Below are 23,533 nucleotides of genomic sequence, written 5' to 3'. Positions count from 1 at the left end.
AAAAAGATATTGTGAGTCTTTAACTTCAATCCTGTACAGTTGTATTGCCTCGCGGATATTTTATTCGCATTAATTATGCGCAATACACTGCAAAACATTGATGTAAAAGTGGTCGCTGTTGTGTGTGTATATATAGTGTGTTGTCAATCGCATCAAATAGAGCGCCTTAATCAGCATATCAATTTGCTGTTAGCAAATTTTCCAGATGTAGAAAAAAACTTCAAATAAAATCTATAGAAACATTCAACTGGAAATCTTTAAGTTTAATGCCGCAAATTACAAGTCCTCTATTGCTTAGAAAACTTCAAAAAATGCTCACTTGGCAGCTGCGCTCCAATCTCGACTATTGTTCTTTTTCATTTTCTCACTCTACTTTTTCCGTTCTCTTTGTATCTCTCTTATTTTCTTCTTTCGTCTCTCGTCTTACTCCATCTCATTTCATTCCGACGCTTGCTGCTGCCCATTTTCATGAGCGCGTGTAATTTTCGACAAGCTGTACAAAACTTTATCCGCATTTAGTATGTCAAGTATCACCACTTCGGTGCGTTTCTCATTAACATTTGAGAATGATAATAGTTGGGAATTCACTTCTTTTGCGGGCGCAAAGTGTGAAAAATAAATTTCACATTGAACAAGCACGATAAAGTGACTACACTCGAAAAAATAAAGTTCCTGATTAGATAAGCGTATGTGTGTAGTGTATCTTCATGCGTGAATTTAATCGTCCTTTTGTCATTCGTTTTTTTTATTCTTTAACACACTTTGCCTTCGTTACCAAACTCTGTCATGTTATTTCCTTCATCGTCAAGGATGATAGGCGAACAACCAATATTTGACAGACTACGAAGAGTGTGTGTATGCGTGTGTAAGAAAGGAAGTGTTTGTTTTGTATCAAATCTTATCATACAATGATTTTTGGATAGAATAGATCCGTAAGATCTCCGCAAGATCCGGATCCAAGCGTGCGTACGTAGCCGCATGATACATACATTCCTTACTCCGTAATGCTATGGCATGCGAATCAAAGAAGGGGAAATAAGAATAACGAATTTGCGTGCGTATTATATATGTATGCATCATGCGGCAGCGTACGCACGCTTGGATCTGGATCTTGCGGAGATCTTACGCATCTATCCTATCTAAAAATCATTGTATGAATCTTATATGTATTTAAGTCGATTATGTTCTACACATGTTCCCATCATTTTTCATGGCTGTCGTCATATTGGTTGTTGAATGTCTGTACTATGCTTCTCAATTTAGTATACATTTTGTGGTTGCTTAAATTTGTGATTTCTTTATCAGCCATCACTCTCAAGTACCGTACAGTAGATAACAGGCAGTTTAGTTTTTGTTGACAACTTCCTCCCTTACACAGTAATCTTACTTTTAAAATCTCATCAGATTCAAGTTTTCATCTTGCAACAACAAAATATGTATGCCATGGCACTCAATGTATGAAGCGAGGAAAAAAACCTCCAATGGATACCATTTAAAATGCATTAAGCAACAAGACGGTTTGGCCGTGACAGATAGCTAAGTATTAGTCGAAATGTACACAACAAAATGTGTAATGAAATGACTCGTTTGGGGATTTTGAAGTAGTAAGTAATTTTGTGTATATCAAAATTCGAAGTTTCGGAACTAACTGCCTGAAGGTTACTTTTTAATAGAATGTACATTTAGAGTGTGCATGTTAGAACAGCTTTAATCGAATTTTATTAAAATTGCAAAATGCTAATATTGGCGACGCGGGCATCGAGCCAAATGCTTCTGTCATTCATTTGAACAAAGTGGGCTGGATGTTCGACAATAAAATATGGAAACTTCATTATTATAATATTTTGTTACATAGTAAATACATTCTCATGCACAATAAAATGTTCTTGATGATGGGAAATATCATGTTCAGGCGTTACCACTTGATTTTTGGCTTTGCTAAACTACAACTCTCTTTCTCTTCAGTTCTGTTAGTAATTTATGCAGAAAACAATGGAATTGCATGTCCAATTTTCAACTCTGCATATGACAACTTTAAATTAATAAACAACAATTACTATCGTCACTCTGTGGATTACTCACAATGATGGCGACGGTAGCATGAGCGTGGTACGGTGAATTTTCATTGGCATTGTGAAAATACATTTATTTTATGTATGCATTTGCATTCACAATTTTCGTTTTGTAAAAGCCAAAGCCCACACACTTACTATTTGCCACAATAAACACATTTAGACAGACATTCAGAGAGAGAGAGAGAGAGAGAGAGAGAGAGATTACGTGAATTCTGTTAATTTTCCACATGAATACATGTAAAAGATTTTGTGTTTTGATGGTCATTGAAAATGTGCAATTTATTTTTGCCTAACTGGCGCTCAAAGAGAGAGAGAGAGAGAGAGAGAGAGAGAGAGAGAGAGAGAGAGAGAGTCAGAGAGAGAGTTTTTACACAATACATTTATGATCGATACCATTTTGTTGTTTAACAATTTATATTTCCACAGAATCAGGTGGAAATGTGTGGTTTGTAACCAAGACAAATGCAGAGAGAAAACCAAGCCAAGATTGACAAAGAGAGCAAGCGTGAGAGAAAGAGATAGAGAAAAGTTATAAAAAAGGAAAAAAAAAGACTACCGTAAGAGGAAGTGAATGTGAAATAGATGTTTTATACGTAACAAAATTACAGCATTTAAAGTATCTGTCTACGTGCAACGTAGGAATTTAAGGGCTTAAAACTTTTACCAATGTAACTACGTGCAATCCCAAACATCCGACAACTAAATGTTGCATATAGTGTAATCAGCACCGCTGTAACCAATTTCCATTTATTTTTCATGTGAAACATTTCTCGCGCGTCTCCTTATCGCACCAACACAATAGATTGAATACAACGATGGTTCATTGGTGATGCATTTTAAATGACACCCTCCGACAAATGGCTCAAGGTAAAATTGATATTTGGCTTATTAGTGTCCAATTACAACAACATAAGCTGACTCTTGAAAACTTTATTTTTGACTCGAAGAATTGAGAAGTTACATTCGTTATTTATACAGATACTTCGACTAATGCGCTTTTCAATTGCGTGCAAAAGAAACGAAAATTCATTCCATTGAGAAGAACGCCAACGAATCATTAAAATTACTTAATCATCTCGGAATGTTTCGCATCTTTTTTTCTTCTTTCACTTTCGTTTTCTCTTACAAAGTGAATAAGAAAGTGAGTGCGAGAAGACTTTGTGTTTCCCTAACTTTTCGATTCGTTTAGTTTGCGAATCTGATTAAATGTTGTTAAAAACTTGAGATAATTTGTAAAGATCTTTTATGGGAAAGTTTGTCTAATGCGATGAAATCATAAAATGGAAAATAACACAAGCACATAAAGCAGTGCACAAGCAAACGAGACGAAAACGACGAAATGAAAATATAGAAGAAGGAGAAGAACATCAACCGATGATGTTGTACTCTGTGGAGAATCTTGTTGAAAGCTCAAATCTGATTAACAAAAAAATTTCAATTTTCAACAGAATGTACGAAATAAAGCCAATTATCTGATTTTCATGCTTTTTCTACATCCGTTCGTTCATCTCATTCAATCGATGCGCATTCACATGCTCTCCCATTCGAAAACTATGCGATCGAGCTTGACAACCAAATCGTATACCTATCTTCTGTCCCCGTGCCCAGTTGTGCTGTTGTTGTTGTTGTCATGCTGTGTGCATTTGTGTATCTATATAAATGTGTATGTGTGTCAGCATTAATCACCAAGAGCTTTTACAGAAATAATCAAACAAATGATTATGCAGCGGGTGTAAGTGTGTTCGAAACGCAAATGGTACAAACAAATTCATTCTGTCAAAGTTTTAAATACAAACCAAACTTCGATAAAATCAAATTATCTGTAACAATATGCTGAAGCGATGTGAATCGAGTGAGAAGAACACTGGGGTTGGTGAGCGGGAGAGAGAATCCCCAATAGATTGTAATATTCTACGTTCGCTTCCGATGAAACGAAGTGAGCAAAATAATATACGTGTGGTATAGCATACGCAAATAAAATGGCATGTATGGTGGCAGCTGCACTCGTTCAATCGATAAAACATGAAAAACGATTATCATTAGAGTGTCGATTGTGTTCGATGTCTGAGTGAGAGAGTGTCAACAGAAACAGGCTGACTAAGAATATCAAAATCGAAGGAATAATGCCTCTCGTCTTTCGGTATGCACAACGGGGGCAATATTCAAGCCGCCTTTCGTACAAAACTGAAATGATGCATTAGCCAAAACGCACAAAATCCATATGATGCTTTACATAGAGACAAGCGAGTGCTTCTCTTCATTTCAATGACACCCAACATCTTCTTTATCTTTCAATTCTACTTGTCGTATCCGCAAATAGCACATCACATCGAATATATTATGCGAAAGCTTTTATGCGCTCCAATACTTGAAGTATTCGATTTCGAACGAGGCGATTCGAAATGAAGGCATTACATCAGGCTTCGGCTCAACACACCATAAACAGTGAATGTGCGTTCTGTGAGGCGAATTATTGAGATAAAATTTCGATAAAATTAAATTAACAATTTATTTCAAGAGTATGAGGCTCGAGATTGTACACTCATTGGTAACCATTGAGTTTTCGTTAAACCATAGATCAAGCCAAAATGCACTTAATAAAATGTTAAGCAACATAAAAGTGGGAAAAAGGGATCGACGAGCTGCGATACGTGTTGAAGTTGCTTCCTTTTACTTTCTTCCCCTCTCTCTCTCTCACACGCACACACATACACACACTTTCCATCGTTCGCCTTGGACGTTATATATTGATGAAATTTTCTGTGCAGAACTGCTCCTAGTGTCATAAATCAGATACCGAGCCATTACATGTGTACCCTCTTTGAGAACAGAAATGAATATACAAAAACAAAAAATACAACAATGCCAACATCATGGTGAAGTACATAAACGCACATCTCACACACTTGCTTGCACGCGTATATGCTTAAATTCAAAAGATACTAGCAACACACTCTGCAATGAAGCGTCTCCTATTTATTAGTGATTATTGTTTTTTTTTGCAGAGTTTTATGTGAAGCGATAAAATACGAAGTTGATTCAAACGAGAAAAAATAAGAGAGAAAAGAGCAAAGTAAAATTATTCAAAAAGACACCAAATACAACATTCGACGAGGCTAAGACTATAAGCGTTAGCGAACACACACCGGAAAAAAATTGCGAGCATTTTTCTTTTTCTTCCTTGTAAAAACAACGCACCAGTTCACAGTTCGACGGGAAATAGACAAAGCCAAGGCACACAACACACAGAAAAACGAAGAAAAGAAAACAGAGAATTCACTTGCGTCAGCATAACAATCACCATCAAGTGCAGCAAAACGAGAACAACTATTTATAGAGCAATATCACACGAAGAATCAGCTTAATAGAAACTTATGTTGGGATTTATGTCTGGACAACTACTTGGCACACTACAAGTGCCGCTCTTTTGGATATTCAAGTAAAACGGTAAGTTTCATACCTAATATTAAAAAGAGATGAAGACGAAGAAGAATAGTTGAGAGAAAAACACATTTTATATTTGAGTTGTTCATTACATTTATTAAGTGAACACTTCAAATCTCTTCAGACACTTTCAAATTATCATGTACTGCTTTTTTTTTCGCGTGCTCACACAACGTTGAATGATGAGACATTCTTTTATGATGTTCATTTCGGATGGAATAATTTTTTCGGATTTTGTTTTGTAATATTTTTTTATGCGTTTTCACATTAAACAAACGAATGAAATTTGCATGCATTTTCACTGTTTTGCACTTAAATTTTTACACTCAATTCATTCGAGGTACATTTTTGATAATTCGAAACCCAATTTATGTCTCGGTTTATTCTCGTGTTAAATTTAGTAAATAATACTCATTTTACACGAGACAGAACCAAATTATCTGCGAAGATTCTTTTATTTCAATCTTTGGATCGATGAGAATGTCACACAGAATGGACATTGAAAATACACATACTTTTTTTTTACTTATTGAATAGCAACCATCATGTAAAAATGCTCTGCGCCATCATTGAACTGAAGTCTCAAAAATTCGAATGCATATATTATACGTTTTTTTTGGTATCCACTCATCTCTCTGAAATGATTTATATCTGCTTCGTATTCTAATTTTTTTTTCTCGTCTTGGTTTCATGGTGAAAAATTGGAATGCGTCCGCTCGGCAAGTTGAAATTGTGAGAAATTCATCAAGAAAAGTACACAATCATTGAAGCATAACGCAAAATACGAAAAAATTTCATGAGTGGATGATGGTTGGTGGTTGTGCTGCTGTTGCTGTTGTTGTTGTCGTCGTCTTTACACACTCCGATAGCATTATTAATCTCACGGTTGGTCCTCTTCAGCTGCTATTGCCGTTAATGTTGTTGTTATTGCTTTTTTCCCCGTACATTTGAGACTGCTTTAATCTCATGCATTTGATTTACCTCTCCATTTTATCACGAGGGAATGAATGCAAAAGGCGCGTAGAAGAATATTGCCGATACCAAAAGAACCAGCACATGAAAAAGAGAAAAAGAGACGGTTTAACATTCAGTAAATTTTTTGTGCGATGATAAACGAACAATGTAGCATCCCGGTGCGCTTAGAAAGCCAAGTTTTTTGTTCTCAATAGCAGACAACATATACGCTTCGTTCCGTTCGACTTTCCATTTTAATATGATAACTGCCAGACATTATAGCAGCGCCCATTCAAAGAATTTAAACGACACACGGCATTCGCACACATTCACACAAAGATAGAGATAGAGAGAGAAAGAGATAGAGAGAGAGAGAGAGAGAGAGAGAGAGAGAGAGGGAAGGAATGAAAGCGCACAATACTTATTTCAACACACCATTTTCCCATGCAAATATATAGTATATGAATCGATTAATAAGCCCATAAGCTGGGGGGGAGAAGTTCGCGTTACCGTTCTACAATTTATTTTCATTTGATATTTTCCACCTTTTTGCCAGTGTTTGCCTGTGCGTTTGCTTTTATCGATCCACAGTTTTAGTCTCACTCTCCTTCTCTATTCACTTTGTCCTGTTCTCATTTTCTCTTTCTCTTTTGAAACACAAACACACACACACACCAGTTCCTTTCCATTTCATCAGTTTTCAGCAATTCAATAAACAGCGTAACCGTGTATCCATGGATAAGCTTTTTAATGCGCTGAACAATCAAGCAGGAGAGAAAACAGTTTAAAAGTTTTGTGTGTGGAACATGCGTGCAAAACCATACTCGCTTCTGATAAAGTAAATTAAAAGCCAAGAGAAAAGGCGTTAGATAGAGTATCTAGAAATCATGAAATTGAACCATTGAAAGGTTGATATCGAATCAAATTATAAACGCATACAATCACTGGTTTTCATTTTGTTTAACATTGAAAGCGATCCATTGTGTCACACATTTTTGGCTAATTATTATTATTCAACTTAAATGACGCACGGACGCGTGTTGCGCACACAAAAGCAGTTCCATCGTATAATTATTCTTAATAATTAAGAATGTTTGTACAGTAAATACAAAACACAAACGAACACACAATGCCAAAATATCCATTCAAAGCCTATGCATTTGATGAAAGAAGTTATAAGCACTGTATACACACGGCAACCACTCGCGCCAGAGATGTTCAAACGAATATTTACTTATTTGTATAGAGATGATAAACGGTCGTACGTTTGCAGTGCAAACGAGAAGCTGCACATACTCTCTCGCACAAACATTTACTAATCACTTGAAAAATGTTATTCTCTAGGCCTTAGTCTTAAATGTGCTTTGATTGGTGTTCGGATTTTAAAGAGACCACTTCTTGGGTTTATTTAATGGCCACCCATCGATTCGAGTGGAAAAGTTAGTTTTCAATTATCGTCTTAATTCATACGGAATGCTATTTATTAAAACACACAAGAACCCTTGTGACAAAATTGTTTCAATATATTTTCATCGTACGTATATATTTCTTCATTAAAGCTGTTCGCTATGCCGGGAAACACATAAAAGAAAATGAAATATAAAAAAAATAATAAAAATACCGTTGCCTAGATTCAAAATCCGATTATCATGTTGCGATGTTACGTAAAAATTATTTTACCTTGTTTGCATTTCATCAAACATGTATGTGTCCCTGTATGTATAAATTTGTCAACAAAACATAAATTGAACGTATCCCATACTGCATTTCCAATATGAAAACAGCTCAAAGAAAATAAAAATGAGTTCATGTTACGTACGCAAACAACAATCGTCGCAATGATTTTATGTTGTCAAACTGTTTAGTTTCGTAAAAACTACTCGACTCAAGCGGTGATAGCGTTGAATTCGAAACCGTGCAGCAGGCATGTGTGAGATTTGGGTATCGTGTGTTTGTCATAAAATGAATTCATTAGCTTTTTATAGTTCCCTTTTGTCACTCTAACAATTCGAACCTCGAGGCGACAAAAAGTAATTAGGTCGAGAATCAAATTATGTAGAATCTCATTACGAAAAACGACTAAAAGAGAGACAGAGGCCAGAAAAGGGGGTTCATATAGAGAAAAGGAGCAAAAGAGAGCAAAAGTCAAACAACTTTCCTGTTATAATTTGCCATTCGTTTGTTGTCCGATATGAAAAATGGCGCATTTTTTGTGTAGAATCATTGAACCTATGCTCTCTCTCATTTGGCATACAGTTTTCTCTCACACTCTCACGTTCAACAAACACATACATAGATCCATGCATGCATACATTCATAGGCGTGTAAAAAATGGGTATATGAATCATTTATATGACATTTTCTGGGTGGCAGATGAGATATGAAATATGTTTTAGTCACAAATTCACAAATAGGCAACGTTGTGGTTTGGCAAAGTGTAAAAGCTTTGAATTTGATATGAGTATGCATGTGTCTGTGCTCATAATTCGGATCTATGTACACATTGATTGATATCTTTCGCTCTCTTTCTTCCTTTCACATTTTCGATGGTTCTGCACGACAAATTCTGACAGTTGACATGGCCTGAATCATGTAGTCGAAAAAAGACGAGACGAATCAAACATTACAAACGTATATATGACGAATGCGAAATCTGTTGAAGAAGAAGAGATGTGAAATGCTCATAAAATCGCATCGTTGAATAGATATTTATGTGTGTTGCCGTGAATGATGTGAAAAGTATGTTTATGTGTGTGTAGTGGAAATTTTTTTAGCAATCAATATTCATTTATTACTCTCACAAAACACTTTGTCACAGTGAAAAGGATTTTTGTCTTCTTCTACAGTTGATCTCTTCGGAAATAAGATGTACGTCTTCGTTTGAATAGTATATCGGTGCTTTAGCAAGGCATCAGACATTATAGGTTTGAGCTATGGATATAGCGGCTGCTATTTCATAGCCGCTATTCATAGGCGCCATTTAACTCGTTTTAATGCGTTTGTGCATGTTGTGCGTTATTTTCTACATAGCAGCCGCTATATGCATAGCTCGAGCCTAATGTCTGCAAGGCATTCACTGGTTCATTTTCAACAGACAAAGTTTGATTGTCGCATCAGCGCTCAAAGTCCTTTTGGTCGAAATACACAAACAGCATCAATCATTTGTGATTGTCAGCGCACGGAAACAGGAACACACAATTCGTCGACGACGCACAACACACAAATATGAGACGTTGCCTTTTGTCTTTAAATGCGCTTCATTTATTTTTATGGTTATGGCAAACAATGAATACATACAATATATATTTGCGAAGAGTGTGCGTAAAAGTATACTACTTGACTTGTAACGATATTGCTGTGTCACACAAACCAGAAATCAACGCACTACCAACCTATGAATATTACAACACTTGTACTCTCACATCGACGGCTACATACACAAGCACACATTTTGAGCATAACGAAAAATGCAAATGATGCAAAATGCTCCATGATTCTTGAAACGTGCAAAAAACTTTTGGAAAATCGTTTATAACAAATATTTTCCCTAGCCGAGAGCTGAGATTGGATACCATCACCAAAAAATGCATTTTATTTTATTCAATTTAACTTTTCAAGTGAAAATATCAAATCCCATCCCACCACATCACTTAGTCATGATGACGATATGCTTTCGATAAAATCAAAGCACGAAAAAGTCGCAAAATAGATTTAATGGATTGAATTTGATGGTGTTACCGCTCAAATGGATGAGAGTGAGCGAATGAAATGACACCAAAATAATTGTCCTCAAGCCAAACTGACAAAAAAAACTCCCTTCGATGGCCATATAACTTATTATCGTTTCCCAATGAACTCTTCCACATCGATTTCGTTTGTGCGCGCTGCGCGCATAAAAAAAGTTTTTCTCTTTCAGTTAAATTCGACGCGCACGCACACACAAAAATGAATGAAGATATTTAATTAAAGCATGGCAATCAGACGAAAATCTGATTACAATGTAAATAGTTTGGATTTGAAAATTTGGTTCCATTTACTTTCATCCAATGTTTGTCGCGCTCCAAATACATTGTGGAAACGGATGCTCGTTGATATTTACGATTATTTGCATTCATTTCACCGTTGATGATATAAAATTAGATGTTCCTGTTACAAAAAATGGTGAATGCAAGGTGTGTGCGCACAGAACGGAAAGACATTCCGGTGATTCAATATTCCAAGCGGTGAATTCAATTTTAAGTTTAGAGAAAGTGGCACCTGCTGTAAAATTTCACATCGTCCACTGTCGCACCGATCTACAAATCGAAAGTATAGTGTCGACCTGTTGAAAAATATTTCATTTTCCGCAAGTACATTTCATCGAACGCAACGTTTCATGCAGAACAAATTGAATCTATTCAATAAACGACTTTTACTGTTCACAATCAACAAGAGTGAACTGAACACATCAGCCACCGTTTTGGTCCAAAAAAGTATGTTCACGATACATACGCTAGTTGTGTAATAGTTGGCATGTAGTTTTCGTATCAATTTCAATGGCGGGTGCAGAAACGAACTCCATTGGTGAAATTGTATTAGCATTTTACGCATACTTTTAATTAGATTCGAGTAAAATGCAAAGCACACAATTTTGTGGTATATTTCAATTTCCTTTTTGGCTACGTGTAAAACAACGTTAAATACACGCAAGATGGGTCACATCATTTGCTGATGTATCGTGTATTATTAGAGTGTGATGGAAAGGGAAAGAAAAATAAATAAATGAAAAGTCATGATTTCAAACTTTAACTTTCTCGCTTTTCTGCTGAATAATCTCGGTACGTTGCTTGAAGCACTTTGCTAATACTGAGGGATTACCATGAAAAATCCAGAATCGGATGAAAAGAAGACACACAACATGCATTTAAAAGACTGCTCAATTCAATTTACATCGGATCCATCATGACAGCGTATCGTCGAAAAATGGAAACTAGGTTATGTTTGCACACAGCTATCGTGGATTCTAAATTAAAAATGAGTATTCGGTTGTTACAAAAGTAAAGCATATTCCAAAAAAAATGTGCGGGACGAACAATACGACATCGAATCAAGGGATAGTAGAGAGAGAGAGAGTTAAAATGTGATTTGTAATATTTGATGAATGCTGGCAAAAAAACCTAAACCAAACTTGGAAATTGATATGAGAAAAATGACATTCCATTTTCGCAAGCAGCACATCTATATGATTCACAAAACGTGATCTGTGACTTGAACACTTGAAACATGTAAACAATGATTGTGTCATGATATTCGTATTGCCTGCATATGTGCGTGCTTTGGAAAATGTTGTTTTTTTTTTGTTTTGTTTCGGAATGAATGTCAGATGGAAAAACATCCAAATCTCAGCGGCAAAGCTTTCTTTTTAAGTTATTTGTTCATCGCCAAAAAAAGAAGAAACCAAGAAGAATGGAGAATGCGATAGAATGAATGTACATTGTACGTTGTAGAATAATTTTTATGAATCCCACTTTCATCTGATACCCATAAGCGAAGCAATCAAAATGAATGTAGCAAGCAACCGCCGAATTTTTGATCTTTCAAAATGTTAACATAGTAGTCTTTTTTTTTTCTTCGCCGTTATGTTGTTCGCCGCATATTACCATATTGATTTTCATTTCCATTTGGTTTGTTCATCGGTGTTCGTTGCCATTGTGTATATGTACATATTTTGTTTCATGCCTTCGTCGAAAACGTACGCGTTTTGCGCCCACGGAAATCTGCGAACAACAAAATCGTTTATGGAAATTTATGCGTTGCAGATGTGAACAAAATTGCTTTACACACACGCCTGATGTTTATCTCTCGCTCTCACACGTGCGTACACCCAAACACACAAGCACACCATTGAACCGATTTTATGCAAAAACATACCATCAAATATATAAATCAACGAGCACCTCAACTTTTATTTAAATCAAGACGTATGTGATTTTCTGGAAAATGGTATTTATTTATTAATTCCAAAATGCGAAAAATTCACAAAATCTTCAGTGAAAACTTCTTTATTCGAATCAATGTATATTGTGTTGCAACTGACAAAGAAAACAATGATGACAACGGCGACGACGGTAGCGATGAAGAATCGAAATTATTAGCTCCCCATGACAAGCCAGTATCGCACCGAATCATTTTCAATTAAAAAATGGATTTCAGAATGTGAAGTGGAGTGTCGAGTGAAATTCAACAACAAAAAAAAACAGAATAGAGAGAGAGTGTGTGTGTGCAGATGATATGAACAAATGAATGAGGCATGAGCTGTCTTCCAATGATAATAGAATAATACATAATTCTCTTTTTTTTTTTCACATTTCACAAACACAAAATATATGAATTACAAAATTGCTTTTGTATTAAACGCTGTAGCAAACACGAACTTTTTCCGCTCCAGATCATTGTAATCATCAGCATGTATTATTTAGACGTCAGAAGATGAAAAAAAGTGAGTGTAATTTTGAAAACATCCTTTGTTTTTCAGTTTTGAATAGAAAAATAACAACAAAAAAGAACTATATTCCAGTTTTTGTTCGTTGCCTTTTCATGTTATTGTTTGTGATTAGTGTTTTGTGCTCAAAACTGCTATGACACACATTTTCATATTATCCGCTCCACAATATCCCATTTTCTTCGACAGCGTTTTGCCTTATACTATATGTTATGTATGTGTATTTATTTGTCTAATTGATTTATTTGTCTGACCTCGATCCAAATTTTCTCCGCGATTTTCTCGCAAAATACGCAATCTCTCGATGTTCGAAAATTGAAGCTTATTTTCAAGGAAATATTTTTGTTGTTTGCATAAGTCGCGACGCCGGGAATTTTCGCATCGATCGCTATTCATGCCATTATTTCAACGATAAATTTTCCGTTACAACATATTTTCATAGATGGAACCGGACAAATTCACATTAGGCACACATCGAGTTCTTTTTTGCTTTGCTTTTTGTGTGCATACGCAAATGAATTCGTTATAAAACAAAATATCGACACATAAAGTTGTTCAGTTACGAATACGAGAAAGAGAGGGAATGAAGGAGACTGGTATAAATAGAGAGAAAGACAGCAATAGCGAATAGCAATTTACCAATTTTATGAAACTACATAAACATGTAAATTGAAAGAGAGAAAATGCGCTCGCGGCGGCATCAATGCGGCGCGTTAATAATATTCGTGCATTGGCTGTTGGTTGGGTGATATATATATATGTGCCAGTCTGTCTCGTTTACGATGTAGACAGATGCTCTCTTTTCTCAATTTTTTACGATCATAGTTTCAACGGCTATATACCATTTAGTGCATGCGGTACTTGTATGGCTTTCAATTAGATATTTACATAGCAGATGAAGAGAAGAAACACACACAACAACAACAACAACGTATGAACACAACCATTACAGTTGGATATATCAATAAAAATGTTGTCATAATCTTCCCATGGCAACTTAAATAAAACCGTATTTTCATAATTTTCTTGGAAATTTCTTTAGAAAGATGCGTCGACTTGTGTGCTCGATTTTTTCTCATATTTCGTCATCTTATTTGATATGATTATTAGGGTGGAATATTTTTTGAATTTCGAGGCATATCTTGATGGCCACTTGAGAAAACATGTCTTATAGTCCCCAGATTCAAGATATGAAGGAATTTTCAACTTGCGGTTCCATATGAGACAGCGACTTCAAAGGAAAGGAGGTACATTTTACTGGAAAATCATGAAAAATTGCAGTGACCCAATCACCATGAAAACTGGGGACTATAAGACATGTTTTTCCAAGTGGCCATAAAATTATGCCAAAAATGTTCCACCCTAATGATTATTTGGTGTTGTGCTTTCGCGTACAACATAATGCACTAATCACTTAAATGAACATGAATAATTTAAATTGCTTCGATTACACTATTAAACAGTGCCGCCCGTTTCAATTATGAATAAAGTGATGCCATCGAGACTCGGGCTTACCACACACACACACACAAACACCCTGCAAAAATTATTAATGAGACTGATTTATAACATGAATTAATCGGCAGATAATTTCAAACGGATAAAATTTATGGTGGCACACAATTCGGTGTGCAAACAGTGGGCTTTAGTCAGTTAAGCTCACTTGTTTCGCCCTATTCACAATATTTTCAATGATAAACGATTTCGGATGTAATAAATCAGGTAACTAAAGCCACCACAAGATGAATATTCACCATTTTCAAGAGCAATCAAATAGATTATTTTCAAGTGGATTTTTTTCATCTTTCTTGAATTTGGTACTCGGGTACAATACGCTTGAATGCAATTTTCACCGATCGCAACATTTACACATCTTAATTTCCATCGTCGTTCCGAATTTCGAATAGATAAAAAAGAAACATCGTCGATTTTATTACACGCAATGTTCATGGTTTTGTAATGAATTTAATGACAAATATGTGGCGTTGGGTGTGTTGACGCCAATATTGCATTGAAAATGTGTTACGTTGTACTAAGATATTTTCGAAGCGTCGTTAAGCTAGAACGAAAAATGAACGAGCTAGAACGGATGTATGCGACGCGAAGAGATTCAAGATTATGACGGAGGTGGTGGCATGAAGACACTTGTCCTTCAGCACATAACATCAGAAACACATGCAAACCATAAAAGAACTTATGTGAAGTAAATAACACACGCACACACAACCATGTTAATATTAAGCACATTTTGGTTTTAACGAATTCAGTTGCGTGTGCCATAAATAATTGTCGATTATATTCGATGTGCGAATTATGGAAAAGCATTTGTACAGCGCGAATTACTTAGACAGAATTTATTAACCACACAATGAATTCATAATACACTTGATGGAAAATTGAATTGAATATGTAAACAGTGTTCGCGCGTATATGTGTTGAGAAAATTTCACTTTAATTTTTGGTCGCTTGATTATGGTTAAAGAATTTTCGCTCAATATGTGGAAATGTTGTGCAAATAAGGAAAATTCACACTTTTGCATACCAATCAGATTCGAATTCGAATGTTTGAAACGAAGCTAGAGCTTTTTATCTACACCCTTGTTTGTCTAATCCAGTAAATTTTACGAATCGAAATTCCATTTGATATGCACTGCACATAGCGAACACGATCGTCAATTTTCGTAATGGCGTGTCAATCGCAGCGAATTCAGTACATTGTTTTCTTCAGCCCATAAAGTTGAGTACGTCAAAACAAATCCTACTTGTACTGTATTCAAATGCGAATTGACATCATTATGGAAAAGAAAATACTCCCCCAACAAAAATTAGCTGACTGCAATAAGAAGTGCCATCGAGAAAATAACGATAATTAGCTGAAAATACTTGGGAGTCAGTTTTTTCGTCATCTTCTTTTTTCTGTGTGAAATTAACAAACATTTAATGAATTTTTATCAAAGGGAACTGGAAATAAATGCAAACGGCGTTGTCCAACACGACAATCGTTAACAATTATATTGAGAAAAAGTTGTTTGGAAACCGATTTTTTGTTGTTGTTTTCTTTTGCAACGTATGACCCTAAAGAACTTTGGTTTGTTGTTAACTCATAGCACTTGCCATTGTGCCATCTCTCATTATATAATTGTCCATCGAAAAAACAACGCCACCGACAGTCAAGTATAATGAATGCCTCTTATATCATTCAAAACATTTGCGCAAAAGTTTATTTTTACGTACTTTTTTTTGCAATTCTCATACTCATCAACACAAAACAAAACTTTTTCCTTGCTTTAGTCTAATTACGGGAACGAAAATATTTGGTTGAAGACTGTAATCAACGTGGTAACATCAATATAACAAATTTACTGATGCCAACGACGATGATGGCGACAATGATTCCATAGCGGTGCGCGCCCTACAACACATATACAAACAAAAGAAATAAGTTTTCCACATCGTAATTTGTCTTTCATTCTCATTCCCATGGTTTTAAAACTGTATACTTGGCAAATAACACAATTTCAATTTATTCGTAGTAGCCCATTCCGTTTTGTCAATTGAATCAAGCATTTCCGCTTCGTGTTGGATATTTTGTTTATTTTCATCATGTTGAACATTATACAATAATTTTTAAACGTATGAATGAAATGCCAAAGTGAATGCGAGCAAACAAATAACTACAAACACATTTCACCACACCGTGCACCACACTCAATCGCCTTCGAGGCGAAGTAGTGAATGTAGAGAAGCAAAAGACATCAAAGGCTAAAAATCAATTAATTTTCTTTTCTTTGACACGCCAACACAAACAGCAGTTTGCTTCATTTTCGAATGGACATACACAAACGAATGAGCATTGTACTCCGGCCGGACGAAACACTTTTTTAAATCACTATTTTTTTAACAAAATGTTATGTTAAAATGGTTTTCACTGAGAAACTGAGTTTTTTGTATCCTGACTTTTCTATGGCATTCCTTACGATAATTCATGGGGACAATGGATCCAAAATATCCTAGAGTCGACGGTACATTCAATATTGAATTTTCAACTGTCCATGATGAAAAAGAATTAGTTCGGCTAGATGAGGGTGGAGTCAGGCAAATAATTCCAACAGTTTTAATTTGCATTTTATCAAGAGCAGCAAGTATTTCTGGGTCGAAAAGCAAAGGAATAAATAAACAATTCAGCAACGCACGCATTTACAAAATCTGTTATAATGATATCTTTTAAATGAAATTTGTTTTCGTCGTGTTTTCTTTTCTTTATTTATTTATTCATAAGAGAAAAAATTTAATTTATTTTTGGTTCAAAATGAGATTGGAGCAAAACAAACCCTTTTTTTTATTTAAAAAAAACTGAAGCACATATACATTCTTCCTCTTCAGAGAAAAGTGGCGACATTCCCATCTTACCATGAAATAGAATCTGTACAAAAGTGTGCTGTTTTCGTCACATGCGAAATGACAGCGTAACATTACAATGGGGTTGCTTTGACGATGAACTGTCGACAACAAACAAAAATTTCATTACATTCCAGCGCAAAAAAAGCAACCAATACTTTTGGTCCGAATTTTGCATTATTTGGGTTTCTATTGTTTTTCAGTCACCGCATTTTTAACCCAAAAACACACCGGAAAACCGTCATTTGCAACTGATTTTCGATGGTCCACAGAATCATTTCTTATGAGAGTGAACGGAACAAAAGAACATCTGCGGTTTATTGTGGTAGAGAAAAATTTGATTTATTCATCGCAGCAAAATCGAAAAGTTACCATAAGAAAAAAGCAACTGATAAAAATGCGCTACACGATAAAAAGTCGTATAAATTATGAATTTGAAGGTTCTTTCAACTCAAAAACAGAGCACCAACAAAACGGTGTTATTTATCATTTCCCAACACGAAACGTTAGTTTTATTGTTGCTGATATCGCACAATTAACAAACACACACACACCATTTTTGTTATTTACATGTTGCATGCGACATTTTAACATTCATATGCTTAAATTTAGCAGAAATTTTAATGCTGAAATGATTGGGAACACTTTGTGAGCGCAGGAGAAGTCTCCAGAGAGAATTACAAAAATCGAATGTTGTTGTAGATAGTAGAAAAAAACGCACAGACAAAACGGAAAAAAGTGGGTAAAAACCGGAAAAAATGTTGAAACGATTAGATTCTGTGTCTAGTGTGTTTGCGTGCTAAGCACAATTTGAATTTAAATGTAATGTCAAAGTACATGCAAAGATTTCTGTCCGTCTTTTTTTATTGCTTTTCACTTTAAATTTCTCTAGAGCTTGGGTTTGTGGAGATTCTCTATCTAAATTGCGCACATTTTGTATTTTTATGGCGAGAAAAAAACGGCAAAAGTATTTAAACATTTTTAATGGAACCGTTTATTTTTCATAAAAAAGGAGAGAATCCTTTACAAGGGTATTACAAAACTAGATTTTTCGACGTCGGAAAGATTCACATAAGTTTTTTTTTATTTCTATACAAACAAGTAAAACTAACTAGCATATTTATCGGTTGTTTGCCATGTGCTTTTCCAATTTTGCACTTGATTCATGCAAACGTTGTTAACTAAGATAAATTTTAATTTGGAAATTCATTTAACGCTGTGAATTAAGTTTACAAAACTATTCAACGCTCTGAGCGAAAGCGGAAAAAGATGGCGAGGACGAGAAAGAGAGAGGAAGTGTGAAAGGAGAGAGTTCAAGAATTACATCAAGGTTGGAAAAATATATTGTGTTTAAGTGCCATAATTTCAGTTCAGGGTGTTTTCCGAAATGAACACAATCGTTGCGTTAATTTACAAAAGATACCTCCCAACCGACGCCAGAATCAATTAAATACCATATCACACGAAACATTCAACGAACTATTTGACGTAATATTCACTTATTGGCATTGAGCTTTTACATACGCAGCACACGCAATACCATCGACGTTTCTCCCATCTAATTTAGCTGCTCAGCTCTACAATTACACAATATATACATAAATTTATCAATTGCATTGAACTGAAAATAAAAAAAATGGAGAAGGATGGTAGCGAGAATTAAAGAGAAAAATCAATGTGTTTCCAAGTTTATAAAGTTCGCTGAACAAATGTTTAAGTTTCAACAAATGAACGCTTTTCGATGAGCTCGATTTTGGATGGTGCTTCGTATGTGTGTAGAATGATGTTGCGTCACGCAATTCAAGTGTGAAAGCAGCATTAAGTTTTGTCAAGTCATTCACGGTAGTATTTTAGGCACAATTCCAGCATTAATTTATGATTCATTCAGAATTCTAATTAGAAAGTGAGTGAGATAGAGTGAATGTGTGCGCTAAGAAAATCTTCTTGAAGCAGTAAGTGAGTCGCATCAATATCTGTTACCTTACTAACATCCATTGAGCGTTTACCCATTCAGACGATTCAAACACGTTCTCCATTTAAACGACTTCAACACTGAATGTTTTTTTTACGTAAGTTTCATCTCCACCATTTTGTCTCTGTCCCTCAAACATTTCAACGTCCGTGTTCAGAAACTCTCTCGCACACGCCGACAGAATGACAAAAAAAATGAAAATCAAATAAATTGATATTCAGTAGGCGGAATTTTGCAATGCAGCAGTGTTTCTGCTGATTTTTCCGTATCAACTTTGTCGTTGCCTTTGTCAATAAGCTTTACGAAATTAAATTTGGTTGAATTTATACAATTTGTGCTATGTGTGTGTGTGTGTGTGTGTATATCTTAGTTTGCCGTACACCAAATTGTGACACGTATGCCTAAAATATTGCACTTCGGGCAAAACGATTTGGACAATTCAAATTAATGCGCTGCGACAAAAAAGCAAAAGAGAAAAAAGTAAAAGAGTATTTCATCATATATGAACTTCCGTTCTTGTTTTATGCATGCTCTACGAATGAAAAAAAACGAAGCAAAATGACTAAAAAATGAAAAGTATTTTGTCGCTTCGTTTTCCATTCTCTTCGAATGTGTTGGCGTATAGAATAACTTTTGCTTTTTTAGCGTCACGCTTTTCAAATCATCACCAAAAACATTTTGAATGTTAGCGCGCTCGCTTTTTGTTTTTCTTTTTTCGATTCATTTTCATCACTTTTATGCTGTTCGCTTTTTTCAGTACTTGGGCTGGAGTTTGCGCTTGATTGTCGACAACGACTGAAAATTGTCAAAAGAATAAGTCGAAGAGGAAATGTTTTCAAATTGCGCATTCCAACGCACGAAAATTGTTCCGTTTGAATTCGAAAAGAATTTGCTGCTTTCTTTGTTCACTTGCGTGCTTGCCCTCTGTATTCTCTTTATTCTCTGTTTTTCTTCTATTTCTCTCTGCCTCCCTTTCACATATACTCGTACCCGCTATTCGTTTGCACTTTGTTGTGCCCTGTCTGTACGTAAATGAGAAGAAAAAAACCAGTCGGAATTGCTGAAGCGAATTCTCAGTAGAACTTTTCTTTCATTAGTGTATATTTCTTTTTTTTCATACATTTTTTGGTTTATATGCTATTCTACATTCAGTTTTCTTCTTTTTTTTCTGTCTTCTTTTTCATCTACTTCATTTGATAATACACACTGATACTAAAACATACACGTCTTTTGTCGTATGTTTTTCCCCAAAAATATCTGAATTTTTAAATAGCATTATAATAAAGTTTTATTGCGTTCTCCAAAAAAAGCATTTTTTTCACTCCCAATATAAATATGAATTAGTTATATTACATTGCCATTGGCGATTCCAACTTTGTTCGAAACATAATTTCGAATGAACCATATTAATCCATGAAACAGAAATTGAGTTCGGTTTTGTTTGTTATAGATTGTTTCAATGAAAAGCACAATTTGTGCTAAAACAATTTCACGAACTATTCCATATTTATATCGAACAAACAGAAATAAAGAAAAAAACAGCGGAGCGTTAGGGCCGCATGGAAAATACACACACACTTCAGTGCTACTTTACATTCATTGGGCTAACTTTTCCATATCAATGTTTAATCCACTTCATATGCTACACTAATTTCATTACATGAAATGACGGCAAAAACGGAAATTAAATCGCCTGAACTTCACGAACACCTTGCTCGCCCAAAAACTATAAATCAATATGAACAACGAAATTCGGCTCTTATTTTAACAAAGCCGTTTTCAATACCGAGTAACTATTACAAATAATACCAAATGCCACCGTAAATCGCCACCGTCATGTGATTCTTTTGACATATCAAATCATTTCCTTCGAATTTGAGCAAAATAATCGATGAAATGACTGACATCACTAAAGTTATGTTATTTCTTCAATATGATAAGACTGAGCGATGCAACGCCACAAACTCTTGAAGCATTTCCATGAAAGTATCTTCAGTTCGATTCCGCAAATAGAATAAATATCCATCACGAAATAGCTTCCAAGGAAATAGAAATGATGCACATCTCCATTGCGATATATATATTCAATGGTTCGTCACGAGGCGAATCATTTCTTTATGGAAATGTAAACAGCAAAAAAATGTTTCAAACTTTGTGAAAAGAAAAATTCATTTCTTGGAAAATAAATAAATTTTATTGGATTTCACGAAGACAATCATACACTCTGTATATATGTTTGTCAGTATCCAATATTATTTTCCTTCGTCGCTTTCTCTGGATGCAATTTTATGCGTCACATTGAATGCAACTTTCAAACTGACTATATCGCATTGCAACTTTATAAATATTTATCTTTCTCTTCCCCATACCTATTTCCATATTTCAAATGTAAAGGTGGTTAGTTGATAGCATGGTGTACTGTTTATTTCTGTACGGCATTGATCATATCTTTGGTTTTGCAATTAATTTTACAATCGATTATTATTTTTTTTTCAAGTCTTTCAATTAAAAGAAATCTAGAAAGAAATTAAATCGTATTTATAAACATCTACGTAGTTTATTTCAAAAAAAAAAAAATGTTCAATAAAGTCTGAATTTCATAACGTCAATTTCCTCACGTGTAACTTAAGTAATAGAAGGAAGAAGAAGTAAGTCTTGAGAAAAAGAAGAAATTTCAAATGAATTTGTTTCATCGAACGTTAATTGTTCGAGAATACATGGAATTTACAACTCAAAATGCTGATATCTATTTGAATACAAAATGAAATTCACCTATAAAGCAAAATTTATATCCATCAATTTTCATATTTCATATGCCGCCTATAGTGCTACAGTGTGTTTGTGTACGCCATAGATCATATCTTTGCTTTTGTAATTGATTTTGTAATCGATTATATGCAATTGAAACACTGAAGCAACATTTTAATTTCAAATTGATGTTATTACATTCAAATTACTTTGCATTTTAATGGACACAGAAGCAGCGCTGCTGAGCCCGAATGGCTTCAACCACATCAATAAATTAGTTTAAATGACCACTTTAGGTTTAGTTTTGCTTTTGATTGGATGGCCAATGAAGTATACTTCAAACCTCATTCCGTTCATAGTTTTCTAAGGGGCTTAATTCAAAGGAATGAATTCCAGTGAATTCTACGGCGATTTCATTCAAATATGTGAGATAGTGGTGAATAGTTTCTGCTGGCAGTTACTGCAATATTTATATTTTGTGTAACGAAATTGTAAATGTTTTTTATATTTTTTTATTGTAATAAAAATTAATTTTATTTTCAATTTTGAGCGATTTTCTATCGAAAAAAATCGGAAATATTAAAAAAAATAATAAATTAAAAAATATTGCGGTTATCATAACCTCACTTTATTATTTTGACACATTTCATTCTATTCACACGAATTCACCGAACTCATCAATAACCACTCGATTCAAAAGTGTGAATTTACGTGAATTCCTGTGAATTTTTTGTCGTATTAAGCCCCTAGTAGTTTTCTATCCAACAAGAATTCTATAAGAGATGCAACAACAAAAGTGGATTGTATACATTTTGCCTTACTTTGATTTCTGGAGCTTTTGTACGGAATATCAAACGACAAAAAGACACAATGATTGCTATTTACGGATTCCTATATTGTATATTGCATCGATTTTCTGCAGCGATTGGTCATTTTTCTCAAATAACCCACCGGCCCCATACGCTTGGTCATGTTAACGATGTTATCAAATTGGAAAGTATTTTGTTTGTATGCTTGTTATCAATTATTGAATCGTAAACTGAAGTGAAAACGTCAATTTTGGTAAATTTTTCAGTAAATCGAACATGAACATCGTCGATTGAAGTGATTCGGATTTTTTATAATTACATCGATCATATCGACAGACTTTTGCATAGAATTACTATTTGAGCAATATCGACTAGAATTTCTGGATTACGTACGATATCATAACAAAATTGTACCAAAATCGAGTGTTTTGTTTTTTGTTCCATTTGGATTTGATTGGAAATGAATTGGCAGTGATTGAACGAATGTCAAAAGAATTTTCAAATGATAGCCGCTCGAAAATGGATGCAATTATCAAGAAACGGAAGCGACGAATGAAGAACTGTGATGATAAATTGAAGGAGATTTACAAATCTTATCAAACAACTCGGGAGCTAAGCGATGAATTGAATCTTTTTTTGATGGTCGAATTCA

The 23,533-nt window shown here is 34.8% G+C and overlaps 1 protein-coding gene across 10 annotated transcripts in view; it reads left to right on the top strand.

The window, feature by feature from the left end:
- LOC116337909 (probable G-protein coupled receptor 158) overlaps positions 1-23,533 on the top strand; it is a 59,126-nt gene that overhangs the window by 10,015 nt on the left and 25,578 nt on the right. For 8 of the 10 annotated variants that reach the window (XM_031762862.1, XM_031762860.1, XM_031762866.1 and 5 more), the window contains exon 2: positions 5,081-5,522. The exons of 1 other annotated variant lie outside the window; for it this stretch is intronic. The gene's annotated coding sequence lies outside the window, so the exon portion shown is untranslated. Of the gene's footprint in view, positions 1-2,501; positions 2,943-5,080; positions 5,523-23,533 lie in introns of all 10 variants that reach the window. One more of the 10 variants, XM_031762861.1, reaches the window with a different exon arrangement.

This window comes from Contarinia nasturtii, unplaced genomic scaffold (genome assembly GCF_009176525.2).
Source record: "Contarinia nasturtii isolate CC-2019 unplaced genomic scaffold, AAFC_CNas_1.1 Cnas_scaffold_350, whole genome shotgun sequence".
Lineage (NCBI taxonomy): Eukaryota > Metazoa > Arthropoda > Insecta > Diptera > Cecidomyiidae > Contarinia > Contarinia nasturtii.
The sequence above is the reverse complement of the archived record's forward strand: the minus strand, read 5'-3'. Positions and strand labels throughout refer to the sequence as shown.